The following is a 21,239-nucleotide window of genomic DNA, read 5'->3' as shown; positions in this document are numbered from 1 at the left end:
CTCTTCCTATCTCTTCTTACTGGACTTTGTTGGTTATACAGAAAAATGCTAATGATTTATGTGGGTTTATTTTATATCCTACAATTTTGCTAAGTTGTTCATTATTTCAACTAGTTTTTTAGTTTATTGTCTTGGATTCTTTAAGCATGCTATCTTACCATCTGCAAAGAGTGACAGTTACGTTTCCTCATAGCCTGTTCTAATCCTTTAAATTTATGTTTCTTCTCCTATTGCTGTAGCTAGCATTTCTAGTATAATATTGAATAATAGTGATGATAATGGACATCCTTGCTCCACCTCTAATGTTATTGGGATGGCTCTTAGTTTATTCCCACATGGATAATGCTTGCTGATGGTGTTAGATAAATACTTACTTGTCATTTTAAGGAAAGCTTCATACATGATCTGCTCTTTAGGACACCATGATGCCTTCTGGAGATCCCCTGTCTTTTCTTTTTTCCTCCACTTAATAGTATTTTAGTTTTTCTAATTCCATGAAATGATGGTTTTCAACATTCACTTTTATAAGATTTTGAGTTCCAAATTTTTCCCCCTTCCTCTACTCCCCCCTCCCCCCTCCCCAAGATGGCAAGCAATCTGATATAGACTATACATATACAATCATATTAAATATTAGTTTACATTGTGACAGAAGAAACAGAACAAAACAGAAAAAACCATAAGATAGGGGAAAAAAAGAAAATAATATATGCTTTGATCTGCATCATACCTTATAGTTCTTTCTCTGGATGTGGATAGCATTTTCCATCATGAGTCTTTTGGAATTGTCTTAGATCATTTGCTGGGAAGAGCTAAGTCTATCAAAGTTGATCATCCCACAATGTTAATGTTACTTTGTACAATGTTCTCCTGGTTCTGCTCATTTCACTCAGCATCAGTTGGTATAAGTCCAGATTTTTCTAATGTCTGCCTGCTCATCATTTCTTATAGCACAATAGTATTCCATTACATTCATATACCACAGCTTGTTCAGCAGTTCCCCAATTGATGGGCATCCCCTCAATTTCCAATTCTTTGCCACCACAGAAAGAGCTTCTATAAATATTTTTTGTACATGTGGCTCCTTTCCCCTTTCCCTCTGTCTTTTCTAGAGGCTGACTGGACCTCTTTGCTAACAGCACAGAATTTCACTGCCTGAGTCCAAGGGATGTAGAGCTCCCTTTCAGAGGACAAAAGTCTTTCATATTCTTCACCATTCACTGATCTTGCTATATAGTCCACAGCTGTGTATTCTTTCTCCTTTTGAAGCTCAGGAAGACATTTTCCTTTACCTAGCCCTGGCCTACCTTTCCCTTCCCAAGATCACTGGCAGTGCCTCAGCTGGAACATTTGCCAGTTCTTCCAACACTCAAGGATGGGCTCAGGAGAAAAGGAAAGCCAAACAAGAACTGGGCAGTGTGGCCAGAGCCACAGGAGCCTCGGAGACAGAGGGATTGAGAGGGTCCCAGAGAGGGAAGGTGACGTGATGGCAGGAGCAAAGCCAGGGTTGGAGCCCAGCACCCTCGCTCTCCTTTCCCGTCAGAGTAAGATCTTCCAGAGGCAGCCGAGTCTCTCCGAATGACCTGCTGTATGGCGTCTCATTACGGCGCGGCGAGTGACCTATGGGACATAGCCCTCGAGCTGGTGTGAAGCATTAAGTCTTGCTGGGGACATACACCACAATGAGTCAGCCTCCCAAGGCGACGCAGCCACAAAAGCTTGGGCAGTTAGGGCAGCGGAGACAGGGAGCCGGCTGCAGGTGCAGCACCGCGTAGACAGTATTTCCTCCCAGCCTCCCATCGCTGCTGCAGCAGCAGCCCCACGAGGGAGCCAGCAGGGCAAGTCCGTGATACCGAGTAGGGGATCAGGAAGGAGACAGAACGCTCTGGGAAGCGGATGTGGCGTTGAGAGGTGAGACTCAGACCTTTCTCCTGACCCATAGGACAGTGGACACTGCGGGACGGCAGGAAAGAATGTGGGACGATGGATAACAAGGGTTACTGGGGTCCGCACTGGAGCAGAACTCCCAGGGTCTGGGCTAGGGGCTATGAAGGCTCATTCATAGCCATGGTCGGGGAGGCCCCTTCGGGCGCAGTCACAGGGGACTCAGCATTGAGAGCAGCTAGTGCCAAGCTTTGAGGGTCCCGGGCTTTTTCCAGAGACAGCGAAGGCTGCAGTGGCTGCCCCTCAGCATGATTCCATTTCATGACAAACGCGCTTTCTGCGTGACCTGTTTTCCTCTTCTTCCCTGTGAGGGCAAGAGCAGAGCACAGTGTTGCTTGGCTGGAGACGGGGGGGGGGGGGGGGGGGGGGGACTGGGGGCTAAGTGTTGGGGGAGCCTGGAGGAAGGCCTTGGGGCAGACGCTTTCATTTCAGCCTCTCTTCTTGTGCGACGCAGAGCCTATGCCTTCCTGGGGTATCTCGTTCCAGAGGGCCACATTCCCAGAATCGTTGAGGCGCACACCAGCCTCTCTGGATCCCTGCTTAACGTGTGCACAAACCCACCACCTGTTCGGCGGCCCCTCTGCCCGCTGGGCGGCCCACTCGGGCACTGGCCAGGATGCTTCTGGCTCACAGCATCGAAAGTGACCGCCTGTGAGCACGGCCAGTTGGGGCGATGCAGGGGTTGTGGGGGATGAGGGACGCGGGGCATGAGGATCTGGGGTGGTCCGCCAAAGAAGTGGGGGCTATGGCTTAAATCCACCATTTTGGTGAAACACGCGGCTTTTCATTGAGAGCGGTTGTCACCTCTCAGATGAATCCACTCTCTGGGCAGCCTCCAAGGCATTCCTCTTTGCTCATCAGATGCGGCCTCCCACTATTGGGATTGGAAAAAGTGGCAAAGGCAAAGACTGCCCTCCTCTTCCCTCTGTCGCTTTGTCCCCTCTCTTGAAAAGAAGGAAGATGGGGGCTGCTCGGGGAGGTTTTCAGCCTCTCAAAGTCACTGGATGGAATGAAAAGTGGCCCACGACTAGGAGTCTGCTTCCTTCCCTGTGCCAAGGCCCTGCTGGGCACCCAGCACACTGGGCACATTGGACCTGGGGCTTCCTCACACTAGGGACACAAAGATCTCTGCTGCCCACCCTGGACCGACCCCCTCCAGCCTGGCAGCCTTGGGTGTCCAGGCTACGGGCAGGTCTGCTCTAGTATGTGTGTGACAGATGGGAAGGAAGAGAGGAAATGAGCATTTATTAAGCACCTACTATGTGCCAGGCATTGTGCTAAGCACTCTACAAATATGATTTAATTTAATCCTCCCAACAACCCCTTCAGGTTAGTGCTATTACTATCCTCATTGTTTTATAGTTGAATGAACAGGAGCAGGCAGAGATGAAGTGATTTCCCCTGGGTCACACAGCTGGGAAATGTCTGAGGCTGGATTTGAACTCAGGCCTTCCGGTTTCCAGGTGGTGCCACCTAGCTGCCTCTTGGGATGGGAAAGGAACATTCCCTTGCCAACCCCCTCCCCACTCCCGAGCTGCCAGTGCTCATCCACATCCCTGTCCCTGAAGGCCCAGGCATCCCCAGCTTTGGTGCTGGGCCCCAACGTCTCATAGACCCCCTCCCCCCCTGGACCTCATGAGATCCCTCTATCAGTCTGGAAATGAGGCCCCCAGGAACTTTCCATGAGAACAAGGGATGTTTTCTTGTCCAAGTGAAAAGATCTCTAATGTGTCTTGGCAGCTTGGACCTAGTAGACCCCCCTGTCCGTCCGTCTGCCTGTTGTTTGTCTCTGCCTCCAGCTCTCTGTCTCTGTCTCTCTCTCAGTCTCTATCTCTCTCTCTCTGTCTCTGTCTCTGTCTCTCTATTTCTTTCACACACACAATTTTTCCTTTAAGAATGGATTATATATTTATAGAATACATGGCATTAAAATAAGCCCTGGTAAATTGGGGCAATTTTTAATTCAAACCAAATAAGGCAGTTGAACAGATGCCTAAAACCGCCCCCCCTACCAAACCATTCACAGAAATGGGGGGGGGGGAGGGAGGCATGCCATCTCACGTTACCCAGGAGTCTGTCCTGTGGCCTGGGCACCCTGGGTCCAGAAGCCTCAGTGACCACGAAGTCACAGCAAACTCCAGCAAGAATCCCAGCAGTGATCCCAGTTGGGCAGTGAGGCCAAGCCTTCCCTTGGCCAAGAGGCGACAGCCCCCAGGGAAAGCTGACCCGGGTGAAGCAGAGAAGGGCCTGCTCCGGCTCTCCAGTTTGAGTCCATGTTAGTCCTCCCACAAGGTCTCACTCCTTGAACCTGACATGGTCCTTGTGGGAAGCTTCAGGCCCCCCAAGGTGTCCTGGGTGGGCCCTAGGCACTCCCTGGTGGACTCCAAGGCAGCAGCTCGATCCTCATATCTGTTCTTGCCACTTAGCAAGCAGGTTGTCCATGTGAGCCCCTCCCTCAGGTTGTGCATGTTGGAAAGAGATGAGGGGGCTTCAGAGGAGAGCAGAGCAGCCTGGGTACCAGGTGGTTCAGGAAGCTCAGGAGAACATCAGGGAGGAGGCAAGAACACAAGGCCTTGTACCCCCAGCACAGCCACAGATTGGAGCCCACTGGGGTTTATTTGGCCGCATTCAGACTTCTGGCTTGGAGTGAGCTAACCCTAGGATGGTGCATGTCCTGGTACATGGGTCTTGTGTTGTTTTTTTGTTTTTTTTAATTATCTTTTTAAAAATTTTTTGGCAATTGGGGTTACGTGACTTGCCCAGGGTCACACAGCTAAGTAAGTGTCAAGTGTTTGGTCTGAGGCCGGATTTGAACTTAGTTCCTCCTGACTTCAGGGCTGGTGCTCTATCCACTGCACCACCTAGCTGCCCCTACAGGGCTTGTGTTTTGCCAGCTCAGGCTCTTCTGTGCCCTTGCTGGGGGTGGAGGAGGTTGGGGTGATAGAGGTGTCTTTGCCCCATGGAGATTCTTCTGGGGAAGAAGAGGAGGAGGAGGAGGAGGAGGAGGAAGAAGAAGAGGAGAAGGTTGGGGTGATGGATTTGTCTCTGCCCCATGGACATTCTGCTGGGGAGGCTGAGATTGCTCAGGGTTCCCCAGGCCACGGGGCTGACCTGATCCATGAGGAAAGGAGTGAGAAAACTCAAACACAGCCCAGCCTGCAGGTTAACATGACAACTCGTCTGAATTTGTTACCAAAGGGGAAATCTAAGGCCGCTCTGAACTTCTGTCCTAGTTCTGTGAAGGGAATAAAAGAGAACTGCACCCTGTGTCCCAACGGACAGAGAACCCAGCTTTTCAGGGAGCATTTGGATGTGGCTGGGGCTTGATTGGAATCCACCAAGAAGTGCATGGCCAAGGCCTCACTGTGACAGTCCCTGTGGTCAAGGACTTGGGGCCTGGCTGCCATCTTGCGTTTTGCTCATCAGGACCAGAGCATTCTTTCAGCTGTCTCACCACCCCAATCCAAAGAGCAGAAACCAAACATAGTGGGACAAAGATGGCGGGGTGAGGGGGGTGGGGCACAGTGCCCAGAGGGAGCTCTATGGTGACCAAGGACATGTGTGGGCAGGAAGAGGTCACACGAGCAGCCAGGGTGAATGACGGCCAAGGTAAGATGGAGGAAACAGGTTCAGGGCCTGGGAAACCAGGATTAACATCAATCTGGAATCAGAAAACAGGAACTCAGCTGTGGTTTTCCTTCCCTCTGTCTCTGGCTTGTTTCTAGCATGTTCACAGCATTACCGAATTCAAGAAATAGAATGGGCCTTTTCCTCTCTGCCAACTCCTTCCCTACTGCCCACAAACAAGCCCAAGCCTCCCCCACCCTTAAAAAACCCTTACTGAGCCTACCACCTTCCCTCCAGCTGGGGCTCCTCCCTTCCTCAGCCACACACCTCGAAAAAGTGTCTATACTCGTGTGTCCACTTCCTGTCCCCTCACTCTCCAAGGGCACCAATGATCTCTACACTGCCAAATCTAGTCATCTTTTCCTGCTCCTCATCCTTCTTGACCTCTTGGCAATCTCTGACTGTTGCCCCACCCCTTGTCACCTGGCCACCCTCTCCTCTCTGGGTCTCTGGGACCTCGCTCCCTCTTGGCTCTCCTCCTCCTCCCCCTCCTCCTCTTCCCCCTCCCCCTCCTCCTCCCCCCATCTGATCACTCCTCTCAGTTGGCTCTCTGCCTAGAGATATTTCCCAAGGCTCTCTCCTAAGCTGCCTTCTCTCTCTACATTCTCTCTTAGTGACCTCCTCAGGTTCCATCTAATACAATCCCTTTGTTTTATAGATGGAGAAAAGAGGTCCAAGGAGGGCAAATGACTTGTCCAAGGTCCAAGGATAATGTTGGGCTTGAAGTCAGAATAACCTGGGTTCAAATTCTGCCTCAGACAGTCTGAGCAAGTCACTTTACCTTTGCCTGCCTCTACTTTCTCATCTGTAAAATAGGAATATCATTAGTAAGTAATAGAGGCAGTATTGGAATCCACATTCTCTGGCTCCAGATCTGCCTACCACGCTACACTGTCCCCTGGGTGACCATGGGTATGTCTCTTCCCTCTCTGGACCTCAATGATCTCATCTGTGAAATGGGGCAGGATGAGAACAAACAAGAGAGGATGTTCACCCTGACTGGTCCTCTTCTTCTCCATCCTGTGCTGGCATCTCAGCCCTCTCAGCCCAGATAAGGACAGATGCCTCATTTCACTGAAGGCTTATCTCTTGATCACATCCCTCACTTAGTCTGTGTGACAGTCTGGACCATGAATGAGGTCCAATCATGTAGCAGACTTGGAGGAGACCTGAGTTCAAATCTCCTCACCATTACCTACCTCTGTGACCTCAGTGGGCAGGTTCCACCCATTCATGGAAGCCTCAGTTTCTCCATCTGTAAAATGAGAAAGGAAGTGATCACTGCAGAATAAGCCCTCCTCTACCACTTACACAGTTGCCAGAGGCTCTTCGAGGGAGCACAGGGGCACAGAACCAAGCGTCGCAGTGCCTGGTCCAGGGTCCCGCAGAATGACACTAAGCTCAGATCTTCCTTAGTCTGAACCCTGCTTTGTCCTGTCTGCCTCTCAGTCTCTCTCTCTGGTTCTGGCGCCAGCTTTGCAGCCAAGCTTGGGCATTCACTGCTGCCGTGCGCTCACACAATGTGATTCCCCTGGGTGGGGAGACTGTGGACAGGAGGCTCTGGACCCAGGAGAGGGTCAGGTTGGTCCTAGAGAGTCTTCAAGGCAGGGTTTCAAGGAGAGACTCGTATGTCCCAGTTTTGTTCAGACCACTCCAGGGAAGCCAGAGGGATGCTGGGAGCCAAAGACGTGGAGGGGAAGCAGTGTACTCGATCCGTCTCTGATTTCCAGAGCCTCCACACAGACTCGGGAGACTTTCCTACTGGGACCTCTCTCTTGGCTGAAGCTGGCCTCTCTTCTTGATCCCAGAAAGGATCTCATTCATTCTTGTATTTCCTGGCCTATCCCAATCCATGTAACTTCTCTGATTTCTGTTTTCTTGGGTTTCCATACTTGAGTTCACCAGCTAGTCACTATTTGTGATGGTCTTTTTGTGGGAAAGGGCCAAGTTAGTGGGTATAAGCTTGGGGCACCCCTTCGCCCTTAAAGCTAAGGGCTAGCCACCAGAGATGGAGCTTTTGTTTTGAACCAGACCTGTACCCGACACTAACAATGTTGGGGGTGGGGGTCCTGTAGCTCTCTTGGAGGCTGGAGATAAGAGCACACAGCTTGGTGGCCCTTCCTTTGCTCCCCTCAGGGCAGGAATCATCACCTCTCTTAGGAAGGGCTGGGTGAGGTTCCAGAGCCATCTCAATGTATCTCCAGAGCCCCGGGTAGATAGCCAAAGCAGACACACCAATCCTACAGTGTGGGACACACCACCTGACATCATAGTGATATAATGGGCCTGTTTACAACATCTAGGGATGTAATGTGCTCTCTCACCATAAACTAGATCAAGCCTCAGTCCGTCCTTGTGCTGGGGTTCAGACGGTTCACACAAAGCCCTCGGCATGAAACAACAAAGCTAAAACTTTCCCTCCCGGCTCAGAATAAGCATCTTCTTATGTGACAGATGACAAAGGAAGCAATGATTGTCCCCCACCCCCGCTGTGCCATCTTTGCTAGTCAGTCAGCCGCTCCATGGCTGCTGTGGTCCTCTGCCAACATGTCAGCCTTCTCTGCACAGCTGGGAGCAGCTCCATCAGGGAATCATGGCAAGGCACAAGAGCAGTCGGGAACCAAGCAAAGCACTCTCTGGCATGAGCTGGGCATGCTCAGCAGAGCAAAGGGCACTGGGCAATACTAGCAGGCTGGTGTGTAATACCATGGGCAACATCAGCTGGGGTGGAGGCGCCCAAAGGTGCCCACCTGCTGACTGCTGTGGACATTATCCATGTCAGGCAGACGGCTCCCGGAGCTGCGGCCCCTCATATGGCTATCAGGACAGCTCTGGGCAGCGTTCCCTTTACAGGTAAGGGGAGAGCCATGCATTCCCATAAATCATGTGAGAGGCAGGATGGTGTGGTGGTGAGCACGCTTGCCCCAGAGACAAGATAACTGGGCTCAAATGCCACCTCAGACTCTCACTGGCTGTGTGACCCTGGGCAAGCTAGGGGGCGCAGTGGACAGAGCACAGAGCTAGGGTCAGGAAGACCCAGGTTCAAATCCAGCATCAGACACTTATAGCAAGTCCCTTAACCTCTGCCTGATGCCTCAGTTTCCTCATCTATGAAATGTGGATGCAAAGAGCACCTGACTCCCAGGGTTGTTAGGAGGATCGAATGAATTATTCAGAACGTGCTTTGCAAATTTTAAAGTTCTGTCTAAGTGCTAGGTATAGTAATGATGATGATGAGCATTTAGATAGCATGTTTAGGTTTGCAAACATTATTCAGATCCATAACCTTTCTTGACCTCAGTTTTCCCATCTGTAAAAAGGAATGATAACAGAAGTACAGCCTACGTCCTAGGTCGTCGTAAGAAGAGCACTCTATACATCTTAATGCAGGATGGGAATAGGAATTATTGTGGTCTTTACAGGTGCCCAAATCAATGTTCACTGGCATTGAGGGTGCACTCAAGCTCCTTCTCTTTGAGAATATCACTGAGGAGATTGGCTGTATGATTCTAATCCAAGAGATGTGGACTTTGGTTTGGAGGCAATCCCCACAGACCTCCCGCTCTGAGGCGCCAGGGCAATGTAGAGGTGGCCCAGGGGTCAAAGGTTGTGCCAATCACACACAAGCTCTGGCAGGGTCCATCGTGTTAGAAAGGTTTTAAGCCCAGTGCCAGCAGAAGTAATGCACCTTCTGGGCAGAACCAACCTAAGTGCAGAGAGGCTGGGCAAAATGCATCACCTGCCCAAGAACCAGTTGGCTCACCCCTTGGCCATGCAGCTACGAAACAAAGACAGAGACAAAATGGTGCCCTGTCCCATGCAGCCCCTTCTGCTTCCACACTGATGGTGTCAGAGGTAGAACATGGTAATGAGGGGTGATGAGGACTTCCATTTTTATATCATCCATCAATATTAACAGAGCCATTACTACTCTAATTGTATGGTTCTTGTCTCATGGCTAACACTGACCTACAAGAACTGAATCCCAGCTATCTTGCCATTCTCCCTTCAAATAAAGCCACAAAGCAGAAAAAAGTCACAGCCGAAGGGCAGGATGGCTCACAGATTCTCCCTGAAGAGGTGAAGCAAGGTCCTGGATGAGCTAGTTTTACCACCCACCCAAAGGCAACAAGAGACTCCATTTCATGGGTAATCTTGTATTGTGCTTATGATAAATATTTGTGGAAAAGACCGCCATGAAATGATCTGCACCTTATTGCCAACATCAATTTCAGAGAATGAGGAGGCAAAGAAATTTTATGGAGAGCTCATTGAGACCCTCCGAATGAATTCAACATACACTCTGATAGTCAGTGACTACAATGCAAAGGTGGATAGAAGAGAAGACAGTGAAAAATGTGTTGGAAAAGAGAGTTCTGGAGGAAGAAACAAGAAAGGGCAAAGTCTTGAAAACTGCATAGAAGTTTCCTACCAGTGGAACATAAATACTTTCTTCAAGAATATATTTGAGAATCATTGGACTTGAAAAGAAAAATCACAAAACCCCCAAACTGGTTGTATCTGAATGAACAAGAAAAGACTCGCTATTGATGTGGGAGTTATTTAGGAACCTTCCATCTGAGAAAAACAAGTCATATCCACTGATTTCTTAGAGAAAAGGCCAAAACCAACTCCCCAGTAGAAGAAAGTAAGAATAAAAATGAGAAGATATTATGGTGTGTCATTGAATCAAAAAATAAGAAGCAAATAGAAGAACAGATATTGACACAGGCTAGCACTATTCTCTAAGGAAGTTCAACCTTCCAAAGTCCATCACCACAATGAGGAGAGCAAAGGAGCCTAGAAACAGCTTCTGTTGTTGAAGCCTTGACCTCCTTGTCTGGCAGGAACATGGCAGCTGGAGTGCAGAACATGACTTGTCTGTAAAATCATAGAGAAGGATGGAAGAAGATGACTGATATCACCTTGTAAAATAGTAAGCAGAAATCGAGGCTAAAAATGTGTAGAGGGACCCCACTCGGCCGTTAGTCAAAGGGTATTTAAGCTGAAAATGAAAGGACAGAAAACATAGCAAGGTGAAGAGCATGACCAAGAGGTTTATAGCAGACTCTTTTCCATCAGGAACAGAGGAGCCTCCACATCTGGAGTCTCCCACATCTGTGTGAAAAGGTGGGAAGACCACTGGAGAAAACGCCAGGGGAAGGAGGAGCTGGATCATCCCCTCATAAGCAGGGGAAGCCAGTGCTGAAGGGGACCCTTTGGGCTCCTAGTCAGTTGGTGGCACAAAAGGTCACTGAGCAGCCCTGCTCTCCCAGTTACAATAACTGGCCAGTAAAAACTGGGAAAAGGCACCAGATAGAGAGAATAGTGATCCAGAAATCCAAAGAGAAACCAGGATAAGCTCATTCATCCAGCCCAGGAAGGCACAGAAGGACAGCCCAGGCCAGTGGGAGCACAAATAAACAAGCCAGAAGTCTGCCAGTACTCTGACCAGTCATAGTCCAGGGCACCCCAAACCTGCAGAGCTCTGCTCCCAGGAAACAGAAGCCCATGAGGCTCAGACAAAGAAGTTCCTGGGGGGTCAGCAATCAAAGCATGAACATGGGGCCAGGCAGGAGGCATAAGATATGGCTGCAAGGCCCACAGAGTCCCAAAGTCCAGAGTCCTCTGACCTTTGAGGCTCCAGGAGCCTCAAAAACCAAGGCATTAGGACCCCAGACAAATCAGGGGATAGGGATCGTAAACCCATCAGTGATCTGGATGCAGATCCTGGGAAACTGGGGGAGCCATCCAAGGCAGGAACAAGGAGGGCCCATCCAAGAGGGTAGAACTAAGGCCTGGCACAAAAGCCCAAGCCAGTACTAAAGATTGGAGGCAGGAGGAAACCAAAGATGCTGAGTAACAATAATATTAAGAACTGACAGCTGATATTTATATGGTGCTCTAAGGTTGCAACTTAGATTACATACATAAGTGATCATACATATTTAAATACATAATCTAATTCATTCCCCACAACAACTGGGTGAGGTATCTGTTGTTCTTATGCCCAGAAGTGAAGAAATGATGAAATCTTGAATCCAGAAGAAAGTAATTCAGCAACACTTCCAAGCAGACAGAGCTGCAGAGAAAAAATAATTTGGCTGGGCCACCAGAACTCCCAGAATTCCTGGAAGAAAAAGCAAGAGATAAAAAAAGAAAGAAAGAAAGAAAAAGAAAGAAGAAAGAAAGAAAGAAAGAAAGAAAAAGAAAGAAAGAAAGAAAGAAGAAAGAAAGAGAAAAAAAAGAAAGAAAAAGAAAAAAAAGAGAAAAAAGAAAGAAAGAAAGAAAGAAAGAAAGAAAGAAAGAAAGAAAGAAAGAAAGAAAGAAAGAAAGAAATGAAGTTATAAGTTGAAAAGAGTTCTGGAGGAAAGAATCAGGTGAAGAAATAGCTGAGAATTGAGGGGTGAGATTATGACATTTTCATGGTCCCCATTAAGGGACTGGTTCTCAAACCATCTGAAAGAGTGGAGGACACTTGGAAAACTAATGAGCCTTATTGTGAGCAGGAGGGGAAAGACAACCAAGAAAATGTAACTGACCGTCCATCCCCTGATGAGCTCCTTTATGAGAATGAGCTGAACACGGATGGAGCAGCTAGGTGGAGCAGTGGGTAGTACATCGGCCCTGGAGTCAGGAGGCCCTGAGTTCAAATTTGACCTCAGACACATAACACTCACAAAGCTGTGTGACTCTGGGCAAGACACTTAACCCCAGTTGCCTCACACATACACAAAAGAATAAGCTGAACACCCATTAATTCAATTCAACCAGCATTTACTAAGTTCCTACTGTATGCAAGAGCCTAAGAGAGACACAAAGAATATAGATGCAAAAATAAAAGTCAATCCCTACCCTCCAGGAGTTTTCATTCTCCTGGGGACCATACAAGCTGGGCCCAAGTAAGTACAAAGCCTGTGCAGTCATACGCAGGGGAATGACAGCTCAGTGTGGGGTCCAGGAAAGGTCCTGGGTAGGAAGGAGTTGAGCTGTGCTGGGAGGGAAGTAAGAGATTCTGAGAGGTGGAGGTGGGAAGAAAGTGCCCCCAGGTACGGAGACCTGCAAAAGCCTGAAGGTGGGAGGTGAAATATCCTGGATGGGGAACAGTAGCCATTTTCTAAAATTATAAGTTGCAAAGGTGATGGGGATTTCTTTACTGGAAATTTTCTACACCAATGAAATCCCAAGTCCAGATCAAAAAAGACAGGAAGGGAGGGACAGACAGACAGAATGGCAAAAATGGATGGAAAACTTAGCCTCAAGAAGACCTGGGTTCAAGTTCCACCTTTAAGCGTATCACCCTGTGCAAGTCATTTCTTATGCCACAGAAGCTCTTTAAGTAAAAGGAAAATGGCAGACCTTCTTGGGTAGAGGAAGAGTCTTCACCAGGAGTTCCCTAAGCTAATGAAATCTTCCTCTGGACAAAATTAAAAACATTAAGTAGGTTGGAAAAACTGACACCCCCCCCCCAAACAAGATGGCGGAGGTGTAGTTAGATGGCAGTTCATCTGAAAAAGATCTGGGGGTTTGAACGAACGACAAGCTGCATATGGGTTGACAGTGTGAGGTGGCAGCCAAGAAAACAAATGAATTGTTGGGCTGCACCATGGGATGCACAGGGAGTGAGAGCCCCTGTGCTCTGCCCTGGTCTGATGTGCTGTGATAATGGAAAGAATAGCCAGCATTTGTCCAGCGCTTTCAGGTTAATGCTCGACAAATATTACCTCCTGTCGCCCTCACAACAACCCTTTTACAGTCTCCATTTTACAGCTGAGGAAACTGAGGAAGACAGCAATGAACCGACTTGCCCAGGGTCTCCCAGCTCGCGTCTGTGTGCATTGTGGCTCCCCCAGCTGCCTTATTCCATCTAGAACCACACATGATCGACAGTATTGTGTTCTATTGGGGGGCGTCACGTTTGAGGAAGGACTGCGGGAAGCGGGAGCACCCAGGCGCCAGCTCGGATGCAGAAAGGCTTCCACTTTACCCCACGCTGTTTCTGCTCGGCCCTGGAGGCCTGAACCGTACTGATGGCTGGAAGCTACAGGAGGGCAAATTTAGGAAGGAAACCTTTCCGAGAAGAGCGAGACAGAAGCTGCCCCAGAGCGCAATGGCCTGAGCGCGCTCCCTCCCTGAACTTCTTCGGTCCGAAGCCGTCCGGCTCCTCCTCGGGTTTGTGGCAGGGACGCTCTCCAGGGCGAGGTGGCTTCTGAAGACCCTTCCAGTCCGAGGGCCTGAGATCCCGACACGTGCCCAAGGGCATTCCTAGGCCAGGGGAAGCTGGTCCTCAGGTCCTGACTCCGCAGGCGCCCATGGTTCCCTGGCTGTCCCACTTTCCTCTCCGCCCTTGGTTAACCATTTCAAATGAGAGCCAAGGAATTGCTCGCCACCTCCGCCTCAGAACGAATGATAATGAACATTTAAGAATTCAGTTTTTGACAGGCATAAAACCACTGAAAATCCATTTCACTGTGGAGAGCCGGGGGAGCAGCTGCACCACAGGCTCCTGGTGACTCACCCCACCCCCGCTCAGAAGCCCTGTGGGGCTGGGATAGTAGAAAACATCTCCAAGCTTGTCATCCACCCAGCCCTGCACTTTTACAGAAGGGCAAACCAAGGCAGCCCAGAGAGTCCTTGTAGTCCTGGGTGGTGTGCCATCTGGGCTCTCCCCATGGTGGAACAGAAGCTAGGGTGGCCTTGAGGCAAATTCAGGCTCCTGTGTTGAATCCTGGGCTTTTCCTGCAATGCCCACAAGATTGTGTGCATAGAAGGGCAGGTGGATGCGTTTAGGTGCGCTAGCAGGATTCACACCTGTGTCAGCAGGTGGGGAGTTTGGGTGAACACACCTACACTCATGGGGACTCCCTTGTGCCAAGAGCAGTGAGCTGGGTAAGCCTTTCCCTGGGTCAGCTCAAGGGCCACATTCTCTAAGAAGCCCTCCTGATTCCTGAGTTAGTTTTTTCTAACCCCTGAAAAGAATAGATTCATGGGCATTCCTTTCCCCCAGTGCAGTGTCGGCTATCTGAGCAAGGGGCCTGTTTGCATTTTGTCTTCATATGGCCAGGCCTCACCACAAGGCCTGGTACTAAGTAGTGCTTAAGAAATGCTGTTGGAATGAAAATGTCAAAGTGGGAAACCCAGGGTCTTCTCCTCCTCTACCAAAGTGAGAAAAATTATGACTGGCAGTGACTAGGACTGGGAGATCAGGAGTCCTGGGGAAGGGGAGAGGAAAGAGGGAGGAAAAAGGAGAGAGGAAGGGAAAGGATATGGGGGGGAGAAGGGAAAGGAGGAAGGACAGAGGGAGGAGAAAAATGAGAGGGAGGGACGCATGAAGGAAAGGGCTACAAAAGGGGAGAGAGGGAGACAGAGAAGGAAAGAGGAGAGGAGGAAGAGGAAGAGAAGGAGGGGAAGGGAAAGGGGAAGGGGAGGGACGTGAGGAAGAATGGAGTATGAAAAAGAGAGAAAGGAGGGGAGGGAGAGGGGGGAGAAGGAGGAGGGAGAAGGGAAAGAGAAGAAAAGAGAGAGAACCGTTGCCCTCAGGCTCGTGCTGTAATCATAGCAATACTAGGTGACAATGAACTCGTGTTTCAAAATGTGCGGATCAGTTTTCACGGATCATCTCATTTGATCCAAATGTCCCAGTGAGGTTCCTTTGTGGGAGGCAACATGGCCTAATGAGCAGAGCACTGGACCCAGGGTCAATCCAGCCCGAGTTCAAATCCTGATGTGGCCCCTAAGTGTGTGACCATGAGGTAGTTATTATCCTCAGAGCCAGTTTCCCCATCCATAAACTGAGGGTGCTAATGCCTGTAGAAAACACCTCACACGATGATTGTGATGATCAAATGATCTCACGTATGTGAAGGGCTTTGTGAACCTTACAGTGCTGGAGATAAACCCTGACTATGATGATATCTCATTCCGCCCGTAGAGTCATGGTGCCCATATCTTGCAAGGGACCCACCAACCCATGTGAGGCCAGTGGGAAGCAGCATGATGGGATCACCAGAGGCCATCACTGCACCCGTGGTTTCCGAGGTGAGAACTGTCCCTCCATATGTGCATCCAGAATACACACATTCCCTAAATGTGCATGCCTCCATATGTGTGCCTCCGCATGCGCGCTCACCCCACTTGTTCTGTGACTATTTGTGGGAAAGTATGCCCCAGGTTGTCGGGGCTGGAGGTGGGGACACCATATTACTATTTTGCTATGTTGTTTTGTTAAATGTATTTGCTTTGAACTAATTATGTTCTCTGGCTGATACGTAAAAGTAAAAACACTGTTAGGGGCTTATGAGTCATGGGATTTTGAGTGGATGTTGACAGGAAGAGTGCTTTGAATTTGGGTTAACCGTTTCTGGAGGACCCATATGTGGTAAGGGGCCACACCAGATACTAGTCACAGATAGAAAGCTGAAAAGGTAAATGATTCACCCATGGCCACAAAATGAGTGTTTGAGGGGTGGTTTCAGTGCAGCTCTCTCCTGATTCAGGGCCCAGGGCTCTGACTTTAAGCCTGTTGCTTCTAAACAGATGGGAGAAGGGAGTAAAGTCAGCAGCAAGGATTCGCTAAGCTTGTGTTGTCTGCTGGGCACTGTGCTGGGTGCCTGGAAACAAAACCAAGAACTGAATCTTCCCCGCCTTTGGGAAGAAGACCACCATTCTATCAGGAACAGCGCAGATTTCTTTAGCATTTTAAGATTTTCAAAATGCTTTCCTCAAAAAACTCTGTGTGGTAGAGATGAGTAAGTATCATTATCCCCATTCTAGAGATGAGGAAATTGAGGCTCAGAGAAATTAAATGACTAACCCAGGATCACAAATGCATCAAATGTTGAAACTGAAACTTGAATCCAGGTCTATGACCCAGTGAATAGAGTGCTGGGCCTGGAGTCAGAGAGAACTGAGTTCAAATTCAGCCTCAGATACTTTCGCTGTGTGATCCTAGGCAAGCCACTTCGCAGCTGTTTGCCTCAGTTTTCTTAGCTATAAAATGGAGGTAATAATAATACCTCCCTTTCCCAGGGTAGTTGTGAATCCAATGAAATAATCATTATAAGGCACTTAGCCCAGCACCTGTCATATAATCAGGGCTTAAATAAATGCTTCTTCCTTTCCCTTCCCTGTTCACTTGCCCATGGCACCTGCCACATTTTGATTTTTGGGTCCATTTTGGACAGGCACCCACATTTCTGACTGCCTTGACAGCTAAAGGCTTCTGTTTCCTAGCATTCCCCAGCTTCAGCCACGGGATCTTTTCTAAGGAGCGGCCAGGTCCCGCCTACCACCCCCATCAGCATGGCTCTGACAGGAGCCAACGCTTTTTTTTTGTAGTACACAAAAAATGAGGCATGACCTTTGTTGTCACATTATCTGTTTTCTTTGTGAGGAGGAAACCCCCAGCTCAGCTGACAGGCAGTCCGATAGTCCTTTGGCCAGTGCTGTCCCCACTCACTTCAGCCGACGACCAAGCAGGTACACTGGGCTGCAGCAGGCCTCCCTTTGTGACTTATCTCCTTTCCATGGACTTTTTTACCCTATGGAGGACTCCCCCCTTCCACGATCTAAGCAGATCATATTCAAAACTTAAAACTGCATCATTTTTGTTAGATTTTCTTTGTATTGACTATCTACGGTCCCCTTTGGCGTTCCACTATGGCATGAAAGTATGATCCAGGGCTCTGGAAGGCTATGCCTCTGAAGGCCCTCCAAGGAGGAGCTGGCTTCAGGTATGCCTTTCCACCTCTCCCTCCAAACTGTTCTCTGTCCTTGCCATGACCTCCAGTTTCCCCCATCTCTCCTTCTCCCAGGCCACCAAGGGACGATGGAAATGGCACTGGATCTGAAGTCTGAGGACCTGGGTTCCAGCCTGGACATTGCTACTTAGATGCTTACTGCCTTGTGACCTTGGGCATGTCATTTTCTCTCACATCCTCAGCTTCCTCATCCACAAAATGAGGAGAGTAGATTCACTTTCCTCCCAGATCTCTCCTGGCTCCACATCTCAGGTCTTTGGTCTCTGACCCCTGCTCTGGCCTCGAAGTTCCTTCACATTTTTAGGTGTCACCTACACACCATCCACCACATGTAAAGCCCCTTGTCCCCTCTAGGGCTCTTCCTCCATGGGCCCCCTGGCAGTCCTCAGAACAGATGTGCCTGTGAGCACAAGGAATGCCCCATCTCAGTGGCTCATGTCCCTGACATTCCATCAGTAAAGGAGCATGACAGAGTCCTGAGCATTCACTGGTCTGGCAAGCTATTCACACACATTGGGGACCTGGCCTTTTATCCTCCTTGAGACCTGGGGGGATGCCGGCTGTTCTCTGGTCAGTCCCTGAGAAGGTCTCAGATTAACAAGAGCTAGCATTCATGGAGCCCAGTAAGGTCAGCAAAGCACCTGCCCCATAGTGCAACAACTTGTGAGGCAGGAGCGATTAGGACAGGTGTGTGTGGTTAGGGAGAGAAAGCAGAGGAGATGGAGCTGAATGGAGGCGATGCTCTCAGAAGCGTGGCAACGCTGGGAAGGTGAAAGAGGACAAGATTTGAGGAGGACAGGGAAGCTATGGGATGGATCCTTTAGGTTAAAGGATCGAAGGTCAATGCAGAGGGAACAGAAGGAAAAGCTGAATCACCTGGGGAGATGGCCCTGGGCTCTCCCCAACCTGATGTCTGCAGGGTCCTCACTGGCTAAGCATTCTGGCCCAGGGGCCCTGGCTGACACAAGCACTTGGTGGGGCAGCCCCCATTCTTTTTCTGGTTTCCCTTGGCTGCTCATGGGGAGGGAAGGAGGAAAGTACCAAGCAGGAGTCAAGATGAAAATGCAGGAAAAGTGAGAGCATTCAGCCCTTCTGATACACTTCTCTTTGGAGGCCTTTCTTATGACTCCCAGATCCTTCAGGAAAACAAACTCCAGCTTTGGGTGGGAGTTTACAGCCATTTGCTCCCTAGGTCCTCACAATTCTGTGAGATGGTGTTGGTATGACCCCCATTTTACAGCTATGTCCCTGAGTTTCTCCTTAAAGTGCTCTATCAGTAGCTACCAGCATTGATTATTATCACTATGATTAATATTAGTATTACTAACCCACCCATCACAGAAAAACAGTGTTCTTCCAGCATTCGCTTTGGCCACTGCCTCCTCTGCTCCTGTGACATTTGGGGGCCCCTCAGAAGCTCCATGACTGATCAAACAAGACGCCTTGTTATTCCCCTCCCAGAGACCCCCTGGCAGCAGCTCCGCCCCCTCCCTTCAGATGGCACTTGGCAGAGAGGGAGAGAGCTGGCTGTTTGCCCTAATGAATATTTACCTTGTTCTGAATCATTACTCTCTCCTTTTACTGACTTTTTAAAAAAGAAGATCATGAAGCTTCTCTCTAGGGACCTAAGAAGGTTTAAATATTAAAAAGCACAAGAGACTGGCAGCATTCATATTCCTTTTAATTGAAGCTTCTTGGGGTTATTGCCTAGAAACCTACATTATTCCAGTGGCTGATAAAATGACAGCAGATCCCACATGGAGCAAAGTCAGCACAAGCAGATCAGTATACAGAGCTGCCCAGTGAGCTGCCCAGGCCATGCTGACAGCCTCATCTCCAGATGCCCTGGCCTCACCAAAGAGCATGGCTGAGGGTGGGCCAAAATGGCGGCTCTCAGTCTGTTCACCCACAAGTTGAAGGTTGCTACGTGTGCTGGGGAAGCAAACCACGGCCCAGGGTAGTGACTGTTGGGTCAACTGTGAGTTTTGGTCCCTGGAACTGTGAGAGAGGCTCCTGCATGGACAGGATGGTAAAGATGGAGTTGTCTGTGTTGGGGGACAGGTAGAGACCTGTCTGTAGGCAGAAGACACATTGGCTTCCCCCTTAGCTGTCTGATGGTGTGTAGACATTTATGGATGCACACACACACACACACACACACACACACACACACACACATCCCTTTATACCTTGTAAGAAGGGACCAAGTAGGGTGAAGGGTTATGACAAGCCTTCAAGGCCAGCCAGAGCCCAGCTGGAGCCCTCCTCAGCCTCCTCCACCAGCTGTAACATTCAGAGATCTACAGGTGGAGACAAAAGACTGTACCTTGTCCTCCAATCTAAATAAGACACTAGAAATCCCTCAGTGGAGAATGAAAAGTGGAAAGTAAGACCTTACAATGGAGTCTCAGATAAAGAGGCTAAGAGGCTGAACCCATGAGCCCTGAATGGCTGCCTTCTCCATGCCCAACTGGCACTGAACCAGGTGTTGGAAGGCTGTCAGCACCGGGCACCCACTGGACCAGGGAAGCATGTCTCTCCTTCCCCACAAGGCAGGTCATTGACCCACCTGTGTTTTGGGGCAAAAACCAGGGTTTATTCCAGGACCAGTGGGTCATACCGCAGTGTAAGTAAAACTTATATACAAATATGGCTTGTTATTTTACTTCTGGAGTGGCCAGAGGCTCAGCCAATGACAAGCCAATGCATCTCAGAGCCCCAAGCCCCTGATAGCACAGTGAAAACTAGGAACCCTGATGTGTAAGCTCATCAGAGGATGACAGTGGTTATGATTCTGCAGATGTGTGACTGCTCCTTGTCGGTACACTAATGCTGGTGCTGGGGCACAGCCCCTGGGGTGCCCTGAGGGACTCAGGAAGCCTCTGCTAGGGAGGAAAGGAGAGACAGCACAGTGGAGGATCTAGGCTCAGGTCCCACCCTGGCCCCATACTGGCTGTGGGCACTGGGCTAAACACTGAGAATGCAGAGACAAAGAGAAAGACCATCCCTGCCCTCATTGGCACATAAAGAGAGCTGAAAAGGGGGAGGGGGAGAAGGGAAGTGGCCAAGGTCAGGGGACTGCAGCCTGGACCCTCTCAGTGCCCCGGACCACCCGGAAACCACAAGGGCAAAGTAAAATCACTGCCTGTCTGGCTCAGGAGAGGACAATTCTATACTGATAAAACCATGGCCTGATTCTAAGGAATAAATGAATGAATGCTGGCTCTAGGGCCAGGTTTGGGGCTTGCGTTTGAATCTTTCTCCAAACGCTGCAACATTCCTCCTCTGTAAAATGGGGTTCAATGGACATTGGCTCCCCTCCTTTGTAAACCTTTGTTACAGGAAGTATTTCCATCCTGGCCCCAGCAGCAGCTCAGCTCATTCCTCAGAGAAACTCACATGAACTCCAGGCTTGGAGAATCCATGGCATGAGTGGAGCATGGGATGGCACCTTGGGGATGCTCAGGCACTGTCCATCTGCTCAGCAGGGTTGTCTGGGAGAGGCACCATCGCCTCTCACTGAGGGGGTACAACTGCAGTCTGGCTGGCTGGCCTACTGGCCTCTGGTCTCAACTCTGTTGGATTTCTTTGCTTTTCTTCTTCCCAGTTTAAGCTATTTCCTTCCCAGCCCAGTACAGCCAGCTGGACCGTTTCCAGGGACTCAGTTTATTTTACATCTTCTTCTGTCCCAAGGAAATTCTCCTAGCTTCTTGGGGTGAGGTGGGGGGGAAATGAGCCAGAAGTGGGGGGTGGGGTGGGGGAGAGCCTGCTCCTAGGAAAGCATCCACCTCTGCAGCCAGGCTCAGCAACCTGGGAGAGGGACTCTTCAAAATGGATCACTCTCCAAAGATATGTTGGCAGAGAATAAGGAGCAGATGCAGAAGGTGGCACATTTCACTGAGATTAAGT

General features: G+C 49.5%; 1 long non-coding RNA gene across 1 annotated transcript; it reads left to right on the top strand.

Moving 5' to 3' along the window:
• The first annotated feature begins 1,796 nt into the window (after positions 1 to 1,796).
• LOC110217622 (uncharacterized) lies at positions 1,797 to 21,027 on the top strand. The gene is made up of 3 exons (XR_002327097.2): positions 1,797 to 1,911; positions 15,503 to 15,609; positions 17,385 to 21,027. It is a non-coding gene; the product is annotated as an uncharacterized LOC110217622 (long non-coding RNA).
• Positions 21,028 to 21,239: the final 212 nt, after the last annotated feature.

This window comes from Phascolarctos cinereus, unplaced genomic scaffold, assembly GCF_003287225.1.
Source record: "Phascolarctos cinereus isolate Bilbo 61053 unplaced genomic scaffold, phaCin_HiC Scaffold_1;HRSCAF=81, whole genome shotgun sequence".
Classification (NCBI taxonomy): Eukaryota; Metazoa; Chordata; class Mammalia; order Diprotodontia; family Phascolarctidae; genus Phascolarctos; species Phascolarctos cinereus.
Note: the sequence above shows the minus strand (reverse complement) of the source record. Positions and strands in the feature narration are given on the sequence as shown.